The sequence below is a fragment of the Bactrocera neohumeralis genome, unplaced genomic scaffold (genome assembly GCF_024586455.1).
Source record: "Bactrocera neohumeralis isolate Rockhampton unplaced genomic scaffold, APGP_CSIRO_Bneo_wtdbg2-racon-allhic-juicebox.fasta_v2 cluster11, whole genome shotgun sequence".
Lineage (NCBI taxonomy): Eukaryota > Metazoa > Arthropoda > Insecta > Diptera > Tephritidae > Bactrocera > Bactrocera neohumeralis.
The window spans coordinates 409,144-433,072 of record NW_026089624.1 but is presented as its reverse complement, the minus strand read 5'-3'; the positions used below and the strand labels follow the sequence as shown (position 1 = coordinate 433,072).

Here is a 23,929-nt window from a genome sequence, read left to right as displayed (position 1 = left end):
GATAATAATGACAATTTATATTTTTTTACAACAATCTCAAGAAATCATTACCATTAATAGAATCAACTATTGAGAAAGAAACAATTTTCTCATTGATAGATACTGGTGCAAGAACATCGCTACTTGATACAAATAAATTGGTAAAATATAAAATAATATACGTACACCTTATACAAAACATTTGCCTTAATTCTTATATTACAGAAAAAATAATTACAAATGTTCCTTTAGAATTTAATGAAAACGCAACTTCTTCTTCTTCTTAATTGGCGTAGACACCGCTTACGCGATTATAGCGGAGTTAACAACAGCGCGCCAGTCGTTCATTCTTTTCGCTACGTGGCGCCAATTGGATATTCCAAGCGAAACCAGGTCCTTCTCCACTTGGTCCTTCCAACGGAGTGGAGGTTTTCCTCTTCCTCTGCTTCCCACGGCGGGTACTGCGTCGAATACTTTCAGAGCTGGAGTGTTTTCATCCATCGAATGCGATATTCGCCGTGGCCAACGCGCAAAGGACCATAAATCTTTCGCAGAACTTTTCTCTCGAAAACTCGCAACGTCGACTCATCCGTTGTTGACATCGTCCAAGCCTCTGCACCATATAGCATGACGGGAATTATGAGCGACTTATAGAGTTTTGCTTTTGTTCGTCGAGAGGGGACTTTACTTTTCAATTGCCTACTCAGTCCCGAAGTAGCACTTGTTGGCAAGAGTTATCCTGCGTTGGATTTCCAGGCTGACATTGTTGGTGGTGTTTACGCTGGTTCCGAGATAGACGAAATTATCTACGACTTCAAAGTTATGACTGTCAACAGTGACGTGAGAGCCAAGTCGCGAGTGATGACAGGAGATATTTCGTTTTGCCCCCGTTCACTGCCAGACCCATTTGCTGTGCTTCCTTGTCCAGCCTGGAGAAAGCAGAACTAACGGCGCGGGTGTTGAGGCCGATGATATCGATATCATCGGCATACGCCAGCAGCTGTACACTCTTATAGAAGATGGTACCTTCTCTATTTAGTTCTGCAGCTCGAACTATTTTCTCCAGAAGCAGGTTGAAGAAGTCGCAAGATAGGGTGTCGCCTTGCCTGAAACCTCGTTTGGTATCGAACGGCTCGGAGAGGTCCTTCCCGATCCTGACAGAGCTCTTCGTGTTGCTCAGCGTCAGTTTACACAGCCGTATTAGTTTTGCGGAGATACCAAATTCAGACATCGCGGCATAAAGGCAGCTCCTTTTCGTGCTGATGAAAGCAGCTTTGAAATCAACGAAGAGGTGGTGTGTGTCGATTCTTCTTTCACGGGTCTTTTCCAAGATTTGGCGCATGGTGAATATCTGGTCGGTTGTTGATTTTCCAGGTCTGAAGCCACACTGATAAGATCCAATCAGTTTGTTGACGGTGGGCTTTAATATTTCACACAATACGCTCGATAGAACCTTATATGCGATGTTGAGGAGGCTAATCCCACGGTATTTGGCGCAGATTATGGGGTCTCCTTTTTCCTGAATTGGGCATAGCACACTTAAATTCCAACCGTTGGGCATGCTTTCGTCCGACCATATTTTACAAAGAAGCTGATGCATGCTCCTTATCAGTTCTTCGCCGCCGTGTTTGAATAGCTCGGCCGGCAATCCGTCGGCCCCTGCCGCTTTGTTGTTCTTCAGGCGGGCAATTGCTATTTGAACTTCTTCATGGTCGGGCAATTGAACGTCGGCTCTATCGTCATCGATTGGGGAATCGGGCTCGCCTTCCCCTGGCGTTGTGCGTTCACTGCCATTCAGCAGTTTGGAGAAGTGTTCCCTCTATAATTTAAGTATGCTCTGGGCATCGGTGACTAGATCACCTTTGGGGGTTCTACAAGAGTATGCTCCGGTCTTGAAACCTTCTGTAAGCCGTCGCATTTTTTCGTAGAATTTTCGAGCATTACCCCTGTCGGCCAGCTTATCAAGCTCTTCGTACTCACGAATTTCAGCCTCTTTCTTTTTCTGTCTGCAAATGCGTCTCGCTTCCCTTTTCAACTCTCGGTATCTATCTCATCCCGCACGTGTTGTGGTCGATCGTAACGTTGCGAGGTAGGCAGCCTGTTTTCTCTCCGCTGCGACACGGCACTCCTCGTCGTACCAGCTGTCCGAAAACCAATTGCTTCGGTTGCAGCTGTGCGTAAGGAGTTTGAAATGCCGTCCCACTGTTCCCTTATACCGAGTTGTTGACGAGTGCTCTCAGAGAGAAGGAGTGCAAGCCGAGTAGAAAATCGTTCGGCTGTCTGTTGTGATTGCAGCTTCTCGACGTCGAACCTTCCTTGTGTTTGTTGGCGTGCGTTTTTTGCTGCATAGAGGCGGGTGCGAATCTTGGCTGCAACACGATAGTGGTCCGAGTCGACGTTAGGACCTCGGAGCACACGCACATTTAAAACACTGGAGACGTGTCTTCCGTCTATCACAACATGATCAATCTGGTTGGTAGGTTTTTTGATCCGGAGACAGCCAGGTGGCTTGATGAATCTTTTTATGCTGGAATCTAGTACTACACATAACCATGTTTCGGGCCCCGGCGAAGTCAATCAGCCTCAACCCATTTGGGGATGTTTCGTCGTGGAGGCTGAATTTACCGACCGTAGTGCCAAAGATACCTTCTTTGCCCACCCTGGCGTTAAAGTCGCCAAGCACGATTTTGACATCGTGGCGGGGGCAGCTCTCGTAAGTGCGCTCCAAGCGCTCATAGAAAGCATTGTTGGTCACATCGTCCTTCTCTTCCGTCGGGGCGTGGTCGCAAATCAGCGATATGTTGAAGAACCTCGCTTTGATGCGGATTGTGGCTAGACGCTCATTCACCAGATTGAATGATAGTACTCGGCGACGGAGTCTCTCTCCAACCACGAATCCAACACCAAACTTGCGCTCCTTTATATGGCCACTGTAGTAAATGTCACAAGGACCTACTCGTGTCTGTCCTTGTCCCGTCCATCTCATTTCTTGGACAGCGGTGGTGTCAGCCTTTATTTTCGCGAGGACATCAACCAGCTGGGCAGCGGCACCTTCCCAATTAAGGGACCGGGCATTCCAGGTGCATGCCCTCAAATCGTTGTCCTTATTTCGTTTGCCATGGTCGTCATCAAAAGGGGGGTCTCTCATCCGAGGCTGATTGTTGATTTTCATTGGTAAGATTTTTTACGTGGCGGGTCACCGGAAGTAGTGAGCTGCTTGAGTCATATGTAAAAGAATCGTTTCTGGCCACTCCCGAATGAATGGCGATCAGAGAACTTTCCTCACTTGCGTGAACTTCTACACATGACTCCATCCTCCAACGCAACTATGTCTTGGAAATGAGTAGATTTTAAGGGTCAATATTTCAGTGTAATTATTGGACAGAATTTACTGACTCCAATGCGTAGCGTTACATTTAATGGTAATAAAATAAATTTTTTTAAACCATTCATTTTTAGTGAAATTCATATTTTAGAAGAAATCAATGTGGATAAGCATGTCCTTCACAATTTATTTCGCGGCTTACACAAACAAGAAAAGTTAGTTTTAAGAAAAATTTTAAATAAGTATAAAGACCTAGTTTTCATAGAAGGACAAACTCTAGCAAATACTATTATAATAAATCATGAAATTAAAACTGTATCAGACAGGCCGGTATATTCGAAAATATATCGTTGTACTCAAATACATGAATAAGAAATACTCGTATGTAGGCAAATCGACGACATGCTTCAACAAGGTATCATCCGAGAAAGTATTTCGCCATACAATAGTCCCTTATGGGTAGTTCCTAAGAAATTAGACAGCTCAGGAAAAAATAAATGGAGCCTTGTTGTCGACTACAGGGCATTAAACAGTATTATAATCGATGCTAAATTCCCCTTACCAAACATTGAAAACATTCTGGATAAACTAGCGCGAGCGCAATATTTCACTACAATTGATTTGGCAAAAGGGTTTCACCAAATTCTTGTTAAACAAGAAGACTGGTCGAAAACTGCTTTTCCCACTCCAAATGGACATTTCGAGTTCAACCAAATGCCATTTGGACTAAAAAATGCGCCTGCCACATTTCAAAGATTTATTAACAAACTACTGAATGATTTTATTAATAAAATATGTGTAGTCTATTTAGACGATATTTTGATATTCTCAGCAAGTCTTCAAGAGCACTTTAACGATATAAACCGAGTTCTAACAAAACTTCGTGAGGCAAATTTAAAGATCTAAATAAATTAATGCTAATTTTTTTTAAACGAAACTTTGTACTTAGGTCATATATTAACCCCTGAAGGATTTAGGCCAAATACTAGTAAAATCGATCAAATTATAAATTATATAAATTCATTTGAAAAGCTAAAGAGAGTAATAACAGAGTCCGCGGTGCTTAAGTACCTAGATTTTGAAAACCAGTTTCAGCTCGTCACAGATGCGAGTTCAGATGCTCTCGGCGCTGTTTTACAACAGGATAATCATCCACTATGTTATGTGAGTAGATGTGAAACGATGACAAAAAAAAATTATTCAGCTACTGAACGAGAACTGCTTGCTATTGTTTGGGCTACAAATTATTTTAGACCATACTCGTACTTGTATGGTACCAAATTTGATATTCTTACAGATCATCAGCCCTTAAAATGGCTTTTCAGTAAATCGCAGGTTAAAATGAGTCCAAGGTTACATCGTTGGTTAATCAAGTTGGCGAATTTAATATAAATATTTCTTACATTAAAGGTAAAGACAACTTAGTAGCGGACTTTCCTAGATTTTTATAAACCTACATAAACCTTTTCGATTTAGAAAATAATTTAGAATCAGTTTTAAGAAAACATTTAACAAAAGGAAAAGTTGGAATATATACAGAGTTAGACGACAATCAATATAATATTTTACAAAATAAATTAATACAATTATTTGCAGGATTTAGAAATATCAGATTCGTTCATTGTTCATATCATGCAAAAGATATTGAAACAGAAGAAGAAGCTTTTAAACTAATCAATAATTACCATAAAAATGGAAAGGTTCTTACCGGTATTGATGAAAATTACTTTGGTCTAAAAAAGATAATTTATATTCCTAATTTGAAACTTTTAATCCAGAAATACATTAATAATTGCTCCACTTGAATCAAAACTAAATTTGATAGAAATCCAATTAAAGCCAAATTTCATTTAACTGAAACTCCCACTAACATAAGACTAATAATACATATGGATGTCTACACAAATGCAAATTCAAATTTTCTGACATTTATTAATCGTTTTTCAATATTTGCTAATGCTTATTATCTTGAAGACAGAACCAATCAAATTATAATAGAAAAACTTAGACTTTATAAATCTCAAAAAGGACATTTTAATAAATTAATTTGCGATAATGAATTCAAAAGTGTAAACATTGAAGATTATTTAAGAACCGAAAATATAAGTATTCATTTAGTGAAGCCTAACAACCACACTGGCAATGCCGATATTCAAAGATTGCACAACAATATATCAGAAAAAATTCGAGTTTTAATGATTGAACAAAGATTACTTAGTATAAAAGAAAAAATTAGTAAAGCAATAGAATATTGTAACAATTCTTATGTTACGGTTAAAAACCAATAAATATTGAACAAGGAAACTGTAATAAAAGAAACATTTATGAAAACATTTTAATAAGAAAATATAAATGTATATAAAAAAGAAATGAAAAGAGAGAATTTTACAAAGAACAAAGGTATAATGGATACATTAAAAATTATAAATTTTTTAGACATAAAGAACAACCGAAATATAAAAATTCCAAATTAGAAAATATTCATAGCTCTAATATTAAGAGAAAATTTAAATATGAAATTGAATATCTTCAATTCTAGCGATGGAAAAGTTACTTATTGTAATACTCACCCTATTATTTTTAACATTACTTTTTGTACCTAACTTTTATTTCTCCTTCCATCAACATCCTTTTCTTTAATATAACTTTAAAATGACCTCTAGAATTAAGTACTCTCATTTGTAATTTATTAACGGTTATATATTTCATATTGCTATTCTTTTTTATTACTCATATCCTCATTCTTGTATTGGACTTCAAAGAAGAAACATCATAATTTTTCAGCAGTGGAATTAATTTACAAATTCTTACAAAATATATATGAAATATAAAATTGTGTATAATTTATACTTATTATAATTCGCGAGTGAGATCGTTCAGGGAAATGTGGAAACGACGAAATAATTTTTTTGACGCGTTGAATCGCCTGAAGCTTACAGTAATTCGCGAACCTCCAAGCTTTGTGCGTACCATGTAGATAAGAGCTTTGTGGGTACCATGTAGATAGAACAGTAATTCACGAACCTCCAAGCTTGGTGGGTACCATGAAGGTGCCACTGGACCTACTGTAGGGTCGGACTACCCCAAGCTTTGAGAGTGAGTTGATGTCAGCGGACTTTGTGACCGCTGCATTCTCTATCAGCGTTTAAAAAACTGCGGCAAGTTTCAGATCATATGATTTTGCTTCTGCTACTGCTTCTGAAAAAATCAGAAGTCGCATGCTTTGACTGGCGCAAAAATCAAACAGCTACGAAAATCAGAAATCAGCGTAAGTCGCCGTTATTCGTTTTTCTGCTTTCTGATTTGCTGTGGTTTTCGATCGTATACATAAGTTGCCGCAGCAGCTAACGACAATTTTCGACAGTCGTCGGCAGCCACAGTCGCGAAAAGTAATGCATTCGACTTTTTGCTACTTTTGATTTTTGCCGCTGTTGCTTTCGATCAGCAGCGTAAGTCGAAAAAAGCAAGAAGCGTCCGATTCGTGGAAGTCACCAGCAGTCGCCGTCTTGTTCTTTTTGCTCTTTTGCTTTTACTTGCAATTAGAACGCTGCTAGACTCACACGTGTTCAGCTATGGCGCCAAATGCAGCGTGGAAAGTTTTCTCATTTATTTATTATTTTTATAACAGGTGTCGATTGAACGAGCTTTCTCTACTTTAAGACTGGTGCTTACTGACTCTCGCAATCGATTAAGCCACGATGTTCTTGAGAACATATTGCTAGTAAAATTAAATCCTAGCTTTCGGGACGTGGCCAATGATACGTTGCCACTTTTTGAACAAGAGGAACTTTGTAATGAATAATCAAAAAAATGAGTAATGTATGTAATAAAAGCAATGAAAAATTAGTTTACTGTTATGTTTTTATGTTATTTATTCCAACAATTTTGATTTAGTTTTTTTTATTTTTGTAAACTTAATAAAAATTAAAAAAGTTGAAAATGAACAACATAATAAAAAAATTCAAGTACACTATAAGTAATTGCCAAACATTTCTTTAAAGTCGTAGCTAATCAAAAACGGTCGCAACGGCCGACTTCCACGAATCGGACGCTTCTTGCTTTTTTCGACTTACGCTGCTGATCGAAAGCAACAGCAACAAAAATCAAAAGTAGCAAAAAGTCGAATGCAATACTTTTCGCGACTGTGACTGCCGACGACTGTCGAAAATTGTCGCTAGCTGCTGCGGCAACTTATGTATACGATCGAAAGCTACAGCAAAGCAGAAAGCAGAAAAACGAATAACGGCGACTTATGCTGATTTCTGATTTTCGTAGCTTTTTGATTTTTGCGCCAGTCAAAGCATGCGACTTCTGATTTTTTCAGAAGCAGAAGCAAAAGCACTTGCATACTTCTCGATATCGCTCGCAGTTGAAGTAGCGAATAGCAACAATATTGCGACTTCTGCTAATTCGACTGCAGTTTTTTAAACACTGTTCTCTATGTTTTCTGTGTACAATTGAGGCACTTGTATACTTACGTGCGGAAAGTGTAAACCGAATGTGACAGCGCAAACACGGAATTATTGAAACGTTATAAAAATTTTTTATTCAATATATAAGAACGAATTATTCTTCAAAAAAACCCTTTATTTGTGGTGAGTCACCATACACGCACACACACAGCGTGCGAAAATATTTATCCGTATCATTATGGTGATGGACGGGCGGACCACGACTTCTTGTTGGCGGCACGATAGACGAATAGATTATTAGAGATGACTCGTTTAGGATCGTGTGGTTTCTGTGTAGTATGATGAGCGGTGTTAGGTGCTGTGTTTGATGCGTGTGTGTTGTGAACTGTTATGTGATGAGGTGTTGTGAAGTGGCGTGAAGTGCTGTTATGTGATGTCGGATGTGGGATGTTTTGGAAAGCACATAAGTCATGTGAACATCTCGGCCCCCTAGGCTAGGAGCCTTTGCAGCTTTGCAGTGTATTGACTACAGCGCTCAACCCCGTTGAGCATCGTTGTTGCTGGCGATGAGCGTGGCGTGGCAGAGATGGCCGTGAACGTGTTGTGGTTGGTTTGGTGCGTCGTCGTCGCCGGACTGGATCGCTGCGCGGTATGATACGAATATTGGTGCGATTTTAAGACAGATTGGCTCGGCTGGGAAATCGGTGAAATAAAGTGTGATGCGGCCTTTGGCAATATTGCAAGGCACCGTCGGCCTAACACTCTATCGTGGCGTGGCCATGTGCCAGGCAGGTCATGCAATGACCGTGGGTTCTTGCAACCTGGTGTCTTTGAGCGGGCTTCATACTCTGGAATATGGTGCATCGTTTCAGGGCGTATGGGCGATGGCACAGCTGCAACGTAGAGGCCCCTGTGGCTCCAATAGCTGGTCTTCCTTTATCTCCTTAATTGCTGCGGCGGATAGCGGTGGTCGCATAACCCTGCTGCTTGGAGCGACAATGGGTGCAGCTAACGCTTTGGGTGTAGCGATTTCGGACGTCAATGTCTCGGGGACAATTTTTACGTCTTCTACGTCCATTTCTATGGGAATATGAATACATGTATATTAGAAAGTGGTTTGGCTCATAATTTGAGGTTATTTTTGGTTATGGGGGTACATATACATACATATCGATATACATTTATAATAATTTTATTTTATTCGCTCTTGTTTCAGTTTGTTTTGTCTCTTAAATTATAACGATTTTATTTTGAATTTTACAAACTCGCGGTATTGATTATTAATTTTGCGAGTTATTTTGCGGTTTTGGTTGAAGTTGTTTTTCGCTGTTTGGAAGAAAACACAGTTTTGCGACTGGTCGAGTTAATTGCCGGTTTCTGTTCGTACATCGGCTACTCTGATCCTTGATAAACCTTTTCAATGCGGCCTAATCACCATTCCGTTAGAGGAAGACATTCGTCTTGTATGATGATGCATTCTCCTGAATTGGCTTCCTTCTGGGTCGTTTTCCATCGTTATCTCCTATAGAGATCTTTGAGATGGTCTCCTTCCATCTGTGGCTGAATTCGTGAGAATTCTGATTCTTTCCAATCGATTTATCAAAGTGAGTGAGTTTCCTTCAGTCTCAGGGATGGCCAGAAGAGGTGCTGCTCTGAGGAAATGACCAGGTATGAGGGCTATGAAAGCGGAGGGATCTTGCTAGAGGGGTGATATGTGCCTTGATTTTAGAACGGCTTATATATGGGCGAGAAGTGTGGTAAACTCCTCATAGTAATTTATGATTACCTGCCATTTTCTTTTATGGGACTTAAAGCTTTTTACTGCTGATTCGCAGAGTCTGCCCATGTGTGGAGAACATAGGGGTATAAATTTCCAATCGATCCCTTGGGGTGCATATTTATAATTTCAGGGGAGACTTCTTTCATGAAGTTTATAAACTCCTTCTCTGTTGCTCTTTGGGCTCAGACAAAGTTTTTCCCATTGTCGCTAATTATCTTTGGAGGAAATCAACGTCGTCCGACAAAGCGTGCAAATGCTGTAAAAAAAGCTGCAGTAGTCAGATCTGAACAAAGCTCGAGGTGTACTGCCTTTGTCGTAAAACATACAAAGACAGCAAAATATCCTTTTCTAAAAGAAGAAGACCTTAACATCGATGTCTTTATCTGGAAAGGTTCAGCAAAATCAACCCCAGTGATGATAAAGGGCAGACCATAATTGCAGCGTTCAGGTGGTAAAGCATTTTGTGTTTGTACATGGTACATGGCTTACACATGAAAATCGTCTTTTTGATTTTCAGACTTAGTCACGGTATATAAAATTCTTGATGGATGCTTTAAGCAATGCTCACCATGGAGTGCAGCTGATGGAGATATGCTGGAAATAGGTAAGAAATGGAAAACGGGATTTCTCTGGAATTATGATGGAATGTCGTTCGTTATAACTAAGGCTGGAGTTCGCTAATCTTCTATTTGCCCTTATTAATCCCTTAGTGTTGAAGAATGGATTTAAGATGAGAAGAGAGCTTCACTTCGTCTTTCGAGCAACTTTGTTTTCTCTCGACTGAAATAGCGAATTTGGGTGTATGTGATGAGACTAACTTTGGCATGTTGCAAGTCGGAATGCGTTAGTTGTACCTAAGGATCATTTGGTATTCCTTCACTTTTTTGTTTAAGTCTTTGGGTGAATTTGTGGATGTAATTGGTGGAGAATATCATCCTCTTCTGAAGCGATACGAAAATTTTCAATTTTCCGACTTTCCGGCGGTATTATATTCCGAGGGAGAGACTTTGGCCAGAATTCTTCTGATTCTGTTAGCCAAGTGGCATCGTTCCACCAGAGTGTAGTTCTGGTGAGGTGCAGTGGCTTGCAACCTCATGTCCCAAGATCCGCTGGATTATCTGCACTTGCAACATCTTGCCATTTTGCTGAGCCGACTAAGTCTAAGATTTGAGACATTCGGCTAGATACATAGAACTTCCAGGTATAGGGTGGTTTTTCTAACCATCCTAAAACTATTTCTTAGTCTGACGGGTTTGAACTATTGAAATTAATTTTGCTAACAGAAGAGCACCATTCCGTTCAAGTCGTGGCAGACTGAGTGTCTTCAAAGGTGCAACTTTGGCTTTGGCTACCAAGAGGTGTGAAGATATTTTGTTATCATACTATGTGCGTACTGAAAATGCGTAAGCCTTTTCAGAATCCTCACAGAAACCGTGTAACTCTGCGTTAATGTCAGGGATGATATTAACCCTTCGAGGAATTCGAATTTTTAATATACGATCAAGCTCTTAGCAAATTGAACCCATTTTGTTAAACATACAGATTTTACTTCTTCATCCCATTCAGTGTTATCTTGCCACTATTCTTGAATGAGGATTTTAGCTTGAATCATTATTGGCGAAAGCCATCCTGCGAGATCGGAAAGTTTCGCCACCGAAGAAAGTATTTGGCGTTTAGTAATGGCGGACCTTGCAGATATTGACTCAATTGTATATGAAAATTGATCTGTTATCGAATTCCATTGAATCCCTAGAGCTTTTGTTGTACTAGCCTTTTCAAATCTAAAGAAGGCTGTATCTAATAAGTCTTCCTTTTTTGTGTCTTTTATTATTTCAGAGTGATTTGATGTAATTTTCTTTAGGGGGAAACCCACTGAATTTAATGCTTTGATCATTTGCGATAGTGATTCACACGAGTTATATATGACTACCCTAATAGATATATGACCAGCTGAACAGAAAAGGAGGTGGTGTCTTGTTTGCTGTTCATTCTTCAATTCCATCTGAAGAAGTCGATGTTCCGCATTCAGAGTTCATAGAATTTAAGTGCATTCGATTTTGCGCTAATAGTGGCCATATCTACTTAACTTTATCTCATATACCACCACACTTGGACATATCTGTATATATGCAGCATGCTTCTTTAATAAATAATGTTTTCTCATTGGCTAATAATACTGATTCCATGATTGTTTTGGGATATTTCAATTTACCGTGTGTATCATGGAAATCTATTGATGATTACATCATTCCAGTTAGTACTCGCCTATGTTTTAATGAGTTCTTAGATGAAATGTCGGAGTTGGGTCTTAACAAAATTAGTTTAATTTCAAACAAGTTTGATAACTTCTTAGATCTGGTTTACGTTGATAACGCTTCAATGTTCTCTGTTGTCCCATGTGATCGTTTGGTTCTGCCAGAGGACTCGTATCATCCAGCTTTGGAAATTAACATTGAAACAACACAAGACCTTTGTTCTCGGTTCAACTTTGCGAAAGCTAAATTTAAGAAGATTAATTCCGAACTTTCTAAAGTAACTTGGCCAGATTACAGTGGCAACGCATAAATATTGAATTTAGTTCTTCCCACTATAATGAAACTATTTTAAATTTATTTGAAAAATACGTTCCGAAGTGCGTTGTGACTCAAATTATTTAAATTAAAAAAAAGAAAATCTCGTGCTTTTAACCTTTTAAAAAAAACTGGTTTAGTTGCTGACTATTCAAAATATTCTAATTGCGTCGTCAATTTGCTGAACTTAACAAAATATGTTATAATAATTATATAAACAAAGTAAAAAATAAGATTATACGTAAGCCAAAATTGTTCTATGGTTTCGTCAACTTCAAACGCAAGATTTATAATTTTCCGTCCGCTATGAAATATAAGTCGAGTATGCCTAGTGACAATCACACCATTTCTAATATGTTCGCTGAATTCTTTAAGTCCAATTATTTTCCAAAATCTCCAAAAAATGTTCCGCATCAGCACAAGTTATGTCCGATTTCTGTCATTAATGCACCTACCATTTCCGAAGTAGACGTCTTATATCAGTTAAATATGTTAGAACAATCATATAATTATGGCCCAGATATGATTCCCCATGTTTCTTAAAAATGTGCCAGATATAGTATATACCAACCCTTATTTAACTATTTGATTCATTTTCCATCAATATGGAAAAAGTCATTCGTAATTCCTTTACATAAGAGTGGATTTAGGTCATCTATTGGAAACTATAGCGGAATAGCAAAGTTGTCAGCAATACCTAAACTTTTTGAAGCAATTATAACAGACGACTTAACCTTCCGGATCTCTACACTAATTTCTTGTTCTCAGCACGTTTCGTAAAGGGAAATCTACAATAATTAATTTGCTTGAATTTGTATCACATGTATCAACGGACTTTAGGGAGTATAAGAATACTGGTTTTATATACACAGATTTTAGTAAAGCGAAAGATGTCAGTTGCAAAACAGACTGAAAAACTTAGTTTCTTGGTGTGTTAGAAATGACATGCCATTTAGCCTTAAAAATGTAAAACGATGTATTTTTCACGTAGATCTGTAGACCCTAATTCATACACAATACAAAACTTTAGGTTGGAGCAAGTATGCAGTTTTGTTGATCTGCGAGTAACTATGGACACAAACTCAATTTTAATCTTCACGCCTCTTCCACGGTTTTTAAAGCTAAAGGCGCTCTTAGTTTTGTTAAACGTTGGTCTATAGAATTTAGAGAGCCGCTTACCACATAAATTCTTTTAGATCTTTGGTGAGGTCTATATTATAGTATGCTTCTGTGGCTTGGAACCCTAGTTATCAAGTCCATTACGAGAAGTTAGAGTCCGTTCAAAATCAATTTTCACTTTTTGCCTTTAAATTATTTGCATTGGGATTCCAGTTTAAATCATCCCCCTTACACTAACCGTTTAAAACTTATAAATCTCCCGACACTCGCTAGTCGTAGGGAGATGCTGGGTATAATATTTTTATAAAACTCATTAATAGGTCAGTCTGTAGCCCACCTCTTTTATCTGATATTAATTTTAACGTTCCCGCTCGCTCTACCAGGCAGTTTAGACCCTTCCTTTTAAAATTCTCTAGAACAAGTTTTGAGTTAAACGAACCATTCCGCCGTATATGTCACGATATCAATTCTCATTCCAGCACATTTGATCTAACAGACTCACACTTTACCATTAAAAAAAAATTATTTTATCTACTCTTAACAAGTAACATTTAAAAATAATAAACTTACTTTAATCTAATTATTAATTTGTTTCTGCAGCTGAGCAGCTTAGGATCGCAACGCTTAAAACTCTATTGCCTTTTATGACTCGGCTGATTCCGCTCGTTTGCGGATTGCGCCTCGCGTCGGTTAGGCGGGAGGAGGGTAATCGTTGGGTATTATTAATATTATTTATTATTGGAGACGACGAAAAAAATCTTCAGCGACATTTAGCGGGTCAGGAAACATTTACGCATTACATCGCCTGAAGCTTACAGTAATTCGCGAACAAGTGAACTTTTTGGGAACCAGATGGGACTGGACCTGCTGTACATTCCACACGCTCGAATGAGCTGAAAGGTTTTGTGACCACTGCATTCCCGATGTCTTCTTGAAACACTGGAATCTGATGATACGCGAATTATGTATGACTACCCTAACAGTTGTAATTTGAAGCCAACCATGCCACAGAGGCATGGATCAAAAGCCGAACGTGACGGAATGTCACGAGTCAGCATTATTTAATGAAAAAAATTGTACAAGTATTTATAGAACACTCCTTTGAAGTTGGTCGCCTTGTCGTGGCGAAGGGGCTTAAGTAAGAGTAAAGTGTGCATCCCAAAGGAAACGCACTTTAATCTTACGAACTAAGAGGGACACTTCAGAATTCCCACAATAGTGATATGGATGAATAAACCCTAGGTTTTACGCCCATCTCCTATTGTGGAAGTATGAGGATACCCGAACCAACACCACCCTAAGCCAAGGTGTCGAGGTACCCGTGCCGAGGGCTGAATGGTCAGCGGGGAGTAATAAATAGCTGATCGCGAACGGTCCCCTCCGATGCCCGGGCGAGGTCGGAGGTATAAAAGCCTTCTCTCCGCAATACCGGCTCTGCGGACGAGTGATCAACCCTTTCCGGATTACTCGTGTGACCAAACATGAACGAAAACAATAATGCAACAACAATAACAACATCAACTACAACAACCAAATTGACGACAACAGCAACGACTAAGGACATGAACTATCGGAATCCTATTACGGAATCCGAAGAAGACGAGCTACTTGCCTCCAGCCAGGAGACGAATAAGAGTACTACCGGACATACCAACCAAAGTATACCGGTAGATACAGCGGTAAAAGCCCCTGATATAAGGGAGGAAGCGTCCACCTCCAAGGCTGCCATGAGCATCAACCAAAGTGCACTGGCGGCTAAAGGAGAAAACAGAAAGAAGAGCAAGAAATCCCAGAATCAGCTGAGGAAAAACCGGTACCAGAGGGCAGTCTTCATACTAGGGAAGATAGCCAAAGACCAGGCAGCCGGTACCCCAGTTGATGAGGCCGAAACAAAGCGCCTCAAATCTATCGTAGAGGAATATGAAGGCTACCTGAAAAGGAATCAATCACAACCTCAAGAAGAGAGCAAGCGAGAGAGCACTTCTCAGAAGAGAAATCGCTCCATCACAGAAGTACCCGGAACTCAGCCCAAAAAACCGGAGGCGAAGTGAAGGTGAACACAGCAGCACAACAACGGCAAGGCATTTCTGCGATGTTGCCAGAAATAGCCTGTAGGTGGCCATCATAGACGGAAATTCCTCCTCTCCGAGCACAATGCAGGAGAGATGGCCATTTGTAATGAGTCCATTGAGGCTCTCAAGAAGACTGACTACAAAATCAGCTTCGGAATCCGCAAAGCCAGACTAAAAATATTCCAAGGCGACAAAGCGGCTGACGAAGACGACACGGAATAGGTCGACGACGCCAGCCAGTTTCTAAAGAATGTGGGCATCGAAGAAACCCGAGATGCCCAATAACATAAGATGCGTACAGATAAACCTGCAGCACTCGAAGAGTGCTACAGCGAATTTGACAACCCTCGTGAACGAGGGGGGCATCGACACCAGCCAGACTAGTAGAGGAGAACAGGAAGGAGATGTCCTAATAGGGTGTGATGCAAACGCAAGGCACACCGTATGGGGTAGCTCCAGTATAAACACCAGAGGTGAGTCACTCTTGCAGTATATTTTGAATAGTAATCTAAGTATTTGCAACAAGGGCGATAAGCCAACTTTTATTTTCCCAAGCTCGGATAGGTTTCCGGGGTGGGAGGAAGTGCTTGACCTCACGCTATCAACAGACACAGACAGTCTCGTTGTGGATAACTGGAGGGTATCCGATGAGCCTTCCATGTCGGATCACTCCTGGATACTCTTCAGCATCCGCGAGAAGTACAGTGCGCCTCTCACTTACCGGAACCCTAGAAGAACGGCATGGGGAAAATTTACCAGTATAGCAACAAAATGCCTTGAAAAGGGAGGCAATAAGAGCATCAGAAATCCTGAGGAATTAGATTCAGAAGTAGAGAAGTTGGAAAAAATCCTAACCACAACTTTTAATAAATCTACTCCGCTAACAGTTTTGAAAAAGAGAAAGTCTCTTCCTTGGTGGAACAGTGAACTCAAGAATTTGAGAACACAACTAAGGAAGGCTTTCAATGAGAGTTTTAGAACCAAAATCTGGCAGCCATATAAAGACAGTATGAAAGAATACAAAAAAGCAGTCAGGAAAGCTAAAAAGGACTCATGGCGATCTTTCTGCACATCGATAGAAAGTTGCACAGAAGCCGCCAGGCTGAGTAAAATGCTATCCAAAGATCATATTAATACTGCCTACATTAGGGCGGAGGGAAGTGATTGGACCTCCTCGGCAAAAGAGTCTCTGGAGGTACTAATCACAACGCACTTCCCCGGGAGTCAGCAAACACCTTCAACGAGGGTTCAACCAGAACCACCGCTGAACGCAGCTGACTATCGAAGCCAAATAGTAGACAAAAGAAAAATCAAATACGCCATAAATAGTTTTGCACCATATAAAGCGGCAGGTCCTGACGGGATTATGCCCATAATGCTGCAAAAACTGGTAGAACCAATGGTTCTAAGGCTAGAAAATATATACAAAGCTAGCATACAACTATCTTACATCCCAAGAAGTTGGAAAAGAAGTAAAGTTGTGTTCCTCCCAAAACCAGGCAGAAGAACACACGAGAATGCCAAGGATTTTAGACCTATAAGCCTTACCTCCTTTATGCTGAAGGTACTAGAAAGGCTAATAGATCTACACGTAAGAACAATAATGGCGGAGAAGTTATCGAAGTCCCAACATGCGTACATGAAGGGCCGATCAACCGAAACCGCCCTTCACGAGGTGATAAGTGTAATTGAAAAATCACTACATCACAAACAATACACCATGGCTGCATTTCTAGACATAGAGGGCGCCTTCAACAACATAGAAGTAAATGCGATAATTAATTCTCTGGCACATGGTGGGATAGACGACACTGTGTGCAGATGGATACTATCGATGCTTGAGAATAGGAAGATTATAGCTTCAAACGGCGCTGCAACACAAACAAGCTATGTGAGTAGAGGAACGCCTCAAGGGGGGGTCCTCTCTCCGCTTCTATGGGTTGCAGCGCTGAACGAAATACTACTCCAACTAAACGGTGGAGGAGTGAAAGCAGTAGCGTATGCAGACGATATAGTGTTGTTGGTCTCAGGCATGTTTCCTTCAACAGTCAGCGAGATTATGGAAAGAGCACTTCGTAGGTTAAACCTATGGGCTAAAAACAATGGTCTAGGAGTTAACCCGAACAAAACAGAACTGATGCTATTCACTAGCAGAACCAAAATACCTCAGTTTCAACTTCCGGTACTAAACGGTACAACACTCACTCTATCCCCCACAGCTAAATACTTGGGGGTGGAGATTGACACCAAACTGTCCTGGAAAATAAATATAGAAAAAAGAATAAACAAAGCATACATGGCCTACTATACTTGTAAGAAAATCGTCAACAAGAATTGGGGCCTTAAACCAAGTATAATCATGTGGATGTATACGGCTGTCATAAGACCTATACTTACATATGGAGCTCTGGTATGGTGGCCAGCGCTAAACAAACAATACAATATTAGAAAATTAAATGGAATACAAAGAGCAGCATGTGCGGGTGTTACGGGTGCAATCAGGTCATGTCCGACTGATGCGCTCAATGTGATCCTGCATCAACTACCAATGGACATTTTTATTCACAAAACAGCAGCTATTGCGGCGATAAGAATAAAAGAATTGGGAGGTTGGAATCAGCAGAACTACGGACATAGTGTAATTCTAAACAAGTTCACTATTAATAAATCAGACTACATTCTCCCAAAGCTGGATTTCAATAGACACTTCCAGGTGAGGATACCATCTAGACGAGAATGGAGAAGAGGTTCAATGGTAGAGGAAGATACCACCTCAATCTATACCGACGGGTCCAAAATGGACTGTGGAGTAGGCACGGGGGTATTCTCCGCTGATCTAGGCATATCTCTCTCTATACGTCTACCGAACTCGGCTAGCATCTTCCAAGCAGAAGTACTAGGCATAGAAAAAGCCTGCGAAGTTCTATTAGAAAACCACGGGAATATACATAAAGCAACTATATTTACGGACAGCCAGGCGGCCCTCCTGGCATTGTCTTCACCCATGACAAATTCCAGTACAGTTCACAACTGCAAGAGAGCACTAAGCTCAATAAAAGACAAGCTCCAGCTAAACTTGATCTGGGTTCCCGGCCACAGGAACATTTTCGGTAACGAAAAAGCAGACGAGTTGGCAAAGGCAGGAGCTTTCCTCAATGAATCCAAGGCGGAGCTAATACCAAGCCCGCTAGGATCGATAAAAGGAGAGATCAATAGACAATTTCAGCAAATTGCAAACAACAGGTGGAAAAACATTACAAAATGCGTCATAACTAAACAATTATGGCCAACATATGACAGGAAAAGAACCAATGACTTATTAAATAGGTCAAGAAAAAGTATTTACAGAATAACAGCTACCACAACAGGGCACTGGCCATTTGGGGAACATGCGTCCAAAATGGGATTGCCCTACAACGACATCTGCCGTGGCTGCGGAGTAGCAGGGAACAAGGAAACAATCTTCCACTTTCTCTGCGAATGCCCAGCTCTAGCACAGATCCGACACAAAACACTCGGAATCCACCAAGCACCAAACCTTGAATGGATTTCCACCAAAAGCATATCGGACATAAGTAGTTTCATCGAAACCTCAAAATGGTTTGAGAGAGAAGGTGAAACGTAATAGCAGATACAGGAGGTTCTACGAATTAATTGAGCTCGAAGTTTATATATGAATAAAGAGTTGCTAAACAGAAATCATCGAGTGAAGTAATTCTTTTGAGAGGATATAGCTTTAATAACATAACTGGCGCAGTCAGAGCGAACCGGAAACAGAAAAAAACTGTGGACGATTAAACAATAATAACAACATACGTGTATATAAATCCCTGTAATACCAATCAAAATGAATTTATTGTAATCATTTGCTAATATGAAATAAATAAACAGCAACAACAATAATGAAATTGAAGAACAAAAGTTATTAAAAACAACAACAAGGTACATACTGAAATTTCCATAAAGAAACTAAAAGGGTGGTCTAAATGTAAAAAGAAAGTGTTAAAAAAGAAAACGAAAACACAAAACAAAAGCGTGATAATAAGTGAAACTAAATATATTTTAATAAAACAGAAGTTCTTGGAAAAGAAAGATAAACCAATGTAAATAAAATGGCTCATAATAATAAGAATTTAGAAAATTGTGTAGTAGCAATTACACAATTGTTAGAATTAAATTCAATACATAATAAGAGGTCAATGAGGCAACGTATTGAAAAAGATATAAAATATGTAAATTATTTTGTGAGTGATGCCGGCCAATTGCCAGCATTCATTGAAGCAATAAATAGTATTCCGAGGGATTATCTAAACCAAGAACAAGAAGTTTTTAGAGCAGTGTACGATTTAAAAATAAGTGGGAAAGCAAAAAATTATTTGCATCTTGCCGCACCAGCTAGTTGGGAAGATTGCAAAATAAAACAAAAACAAAATTTTAAGCCTAGGAAAGATCAAATGACCATAACTAGGGAAATAAATACATTACGAGTAGGTAGCATTAGTGAGTTAAGCAGAAAAATTAATGAAATAATTGATACTATAACAGAATTTGGAGCTCTCGACGAAAACGAGGAGGCAATGAAGGAAATTTTTTCAGGAATGCTTGTTCAACGTATTAAGCAAATCACATCAGGGACATGTGCTTATACAATAAGGAACTCAGTGTCATTGTTTCAGTTATCAGGAATTTTATATAGTTTCATAGGGCTAGACGAAAGTAATTGAAATCCCTCATTTAAAAAATCAAATAATTTAGATGTTAATAGGCTCTAAAAAAAAACACGATTATAGGACGCAAAACAATGAGCCAAGTAATAGAAATAATTTTACGGGCCAACAAAGTTTTAGGCCTAGATATGCTAATAGTTTTAACAATCAACCAAATTACAGTCCAACACATACAAATAGTTTTGCAAGTCAGCAACAAAATAATATAACTAATAACACATACAATTTTCAAGTTCAAACAAATGGATCGGGTCAACATACGTAATAGCATTGTAAGCTGATACAAATAATACAAATAATTTTTCCAGACAGTACTCTAGGAATACTTGGACTAACAATAACAATGGGCATTATAGGTCTAGCAATTTCAATAGGCCTACTGCCTTGGAAGTAGATACTGTGAGTCGGGTTGAGGAACCGGTTGAAACAAACCTTAATGACGGTTTTTTTTTACCAATTAGCCCCGGGATATTATTGTAGAGCGAAAGAGTACCGTTATAAGTACATTAAATAACAATATTGAGAAACCACACATTAAAGTAAAAAGTTCTTTCTAGACTTATTAATTAAGAAAATTATTAGATGACTATCGTTAGATTTCGACAAGCCATATGATTTGTTATTAGGAAATGATTTTATTTAAAAAAATTTTAAAATTATTAATATAAAAAAATGAATATAACTTTGAAAAACGAACAGAACAGGTTTATTCATTGGAAGTGAGTGAACAAAAAAATATTGCACTTGATCATCTAAAATCAAGATTGAAAAAAGCGTAATTGAAATTCTATTGAACTGATTCTACAAATATTTTTACAAAGAGTGTGATAATCTCACCAACACAAAAACTGTGGTACATGAAATTAAGACCCCAACCAACCAGCAGATAAATCAAGGATGTATAGACTACCTCCAAAACACGAAGAAGAGGTAAGAAAGAAAATTTATGAGTTAGAAATTCAGGGAATAATCCGAAAAAGTAGGAGCAGGTAAAGCTCACGTATTTTAATTGCACCAAAGAAAACGGAGGGTTCAAATATACAAAAATATTAGTGGTTAACTATGGGAGACTTAACCAACTGACTGTCGATGATAAATACCCTCTGCCAACTATTGATGGGATTTTGGATAAATTGGGCAAAGCGCAGTACTTTAGCACCATTGATTTAGCCAAAGGTTATCACCAAATGTTAATGGCAGCAAGTAGCATCGAAAAGACAGCTTTCATGACTCCGGCAGGACTGTATGAGTACGTCCGTATGCCTTTTGGGCTTAAAAATGCCCCAGCCACGTTCCAAAAAATGATGAACGAGATTCTAAAAGAATCCATAAACAAAGTTTGTGTTGTCTATCTGGATGATATTTTGGTCTTTTCCACGTCCTTGGAAGAGGATATTCTATCACTTGAAAAAATTTTCGCTGTTTTAGCGAATCACAATTTAAAAATTCAAGCAAGCTAAGAAAGAAACGAAATTTTTAGGGCATACATTAATAAAAGATGGAATTTAACCTAATACGGAAAAAATTATGGCAATAAAAGAGTTAGAAATTCCGTAAACAGAGAGACAGCTTAAAGGTTTTTTGGGAGCTACAGGGTATTATAGGAAATTTATTAAAGACTATTCGGAAGTAGCATATCCCATAATAAAGTACTTAAAACAAGGTTATAAATCCAAGAGATCCGCAGTACATAGCTAGTTTTGAAAATTTAGAAACACTAATTTCATCACATCCAATTTAAAATTCCCTGAATATGATAGAGAGTTTACTATTACAATTGATGCAAGTGATTACGCAATAGGCGCAGTGCTTTTTCAACAAAGTCAGCCAGTGTGCTGGAAATGTAGAACATTAAATAACCATGAACAGAAATATGCTACAACAGATAAAGAATTTCTAAAATTTTTCCAAAATTTTAAATTATTGCCGATCATAGTCCAATAATAAAATAATCTAGTTAAAAAATAATGTCGTAACTGATTTCTTCAGTCGAATTGAGAACTCACCAAAAATAAATGAAGGTAACGACAATGAATCCAACCCGGCATCCATTCAGCAGATGAAGAACTGCTTGAACATTTTCTAATTAAAGAAGAAGTTGTAAATAAATACAAAAATCAAATCATATTAACATATAGTCCTCAAGCTCAGATGCAAAGACTCCATGGAAGAAAAATTATTGAAATAAACCCAATAGAAGAAGAAGAAGGCAACAAGGAAATAGTAAAAAGATATATAAAAGGAAACGGAATAGTGGGATTATTTTCCGAAGATGTGAAGCGGATTACCTTAAAATCGCTGATTTAATGTGTTAGTATATAAGCACTTTAAAGCTTTCGCGGCACTTACCTTGTATGGAAAAAATGAATAATGCGCAACGAAAAAATGGATAAGCGATTAGATGAGCGGAGGAACTTAAGCGATGCTTGCGAGTTCGTAGCGATATTGCGAAAAACGCTGGTGTCTTTTCCGTCGGTCCCTTTTGTTTCTTTTTTGGTATGTTGAACTCGTGATGTTGCGGTATTTGTGTGCGTGTGATGTGAAATGTAATGATGATGTGGTGTGTAATTAAAATGTGGTGTGGAATAACGATGTGGTGTATGTAATGTGTGTGGTGTGGGAGTGTAATATTGTGAAGGGGGTTAGAGACTCATTTAGCCATACCGGCCCCCATAGGCAACCGATTAACCTAAGAGTCGCTGCAGCTGTTGCAGCGTTGCCACGACGATGCTAAGACCCGTGGATTGCCGTGGTTGGGGCCTGATGCACTGCTCGACTTCCGGGTTGATACCTTTTTGCGTGGCTGCGAGGTATAGGTGGCCGATTGACGTCGCGCATCGCGGTGCGATGAAGCAGCGTGTGATACGGTCTGTTGCAGATTTGGCACAGACCTCTCGACTCACACTCTCGAAGCCTATGCGTCTACGATAGGCAGTTTAGATAGTGCCCATGTGCCTGGGCCACTTGCTGTCGTTGTAACGGTCGCATTCGTCTAAATATCCCACAGTGGTGCAGGCAATGTGGGCGCCGGCATAGGGGGCATCTTATACGAAGCCCGTCCGAGACCCGTGATGAACTATGCCTGTTGCAGGTGCCGTTGCATGTGTTGTTGCCGGTGTTGTTGCCGGTGCTGTTGCAATGCAGCTCGGGGCTTTGGGGTAGGCCCGGTGCGTTGCACGCTGGTAGCCTGAACGGTTGACGTGGCTAACACTGGGGTATCTAGGTCCATGGTAATCTACTATGTATAAAGAAGATTGTTAATTATAAATCTGTCATACAATTAGATATGATCAATCGTGCCACGATATGTGGCATGAATGGGTCATCGTATTGATCGACCATTTGTATTAGTTTTCTTTGTTAATTGTTTACGGAATGTTTTTTTTAACGGTTGGTATTAGCGTGTTTCTCGTTATTTATTTAATTAGTTAATTGTATCGCGGGAACATCGGCTTGTTGTTTGCGGTTTGCGGTTTCGCGATCATCGGAGGTTAGCAGAAAGCATAGCTTCACGAGCGGTCTGGTTAGCTTTCCGTTTTGCGTACGGAGATCACCGACTCGTATGTGACCGTCGGAACCGTAGTGTAGCTTTTTTATCCGGCCAAGCCGCCACTCGGTAGGGGGAAGACAATCATCATGGATGAGGACGCAATCTCCAAGACGGTGAAATCTGATGGGTTTTCGAGAGTACTGTGAGTGGGCGTGAATTGAGAACGGCTTCAATTCGATTTAATAACGTCATGAACTCTCATAATTGAATTTGTAATTTTCAGCTACCCGTTTGAAATGGGATTTGAAGCTTTTTACAGCTGATTCCCATAAACCGCCCATATGAGGAGCGCTTGGGGGTATAAATTGCCAACTGATACCTTGAGGGGCGTTCTTTTATACGATATCGGGTGACACTTGTTTGAGAGAATCCACAAACTGATTTTCTGTGGCTCG

The 23,929-nt window shown here is 39.4% G+C and overlaps 1 protein-coding gene across 1 annotated transcript in view; it reads right to left on the bottom strand.

The window, feature by feature from the left end:
* Positions 1-1,536: 1,536 nt before the first annotated feature.
* The window catches only part of LOC126765687 (craniofacial development protein 2-like), a 358,297-nt gene continuing 335,904 nt past the window's right edge, over positions 1,537-23,929 (bottom strand). Inside the window, exon 2 of the mRNA XM_050483410.1 lies at positions 1,537-1,680. The gene's annotated coding sequence lies outside the window, so the exon portion shown is untranslated. The remainder of the gene's footprint in view (positions 1,681-23,929) is intronic.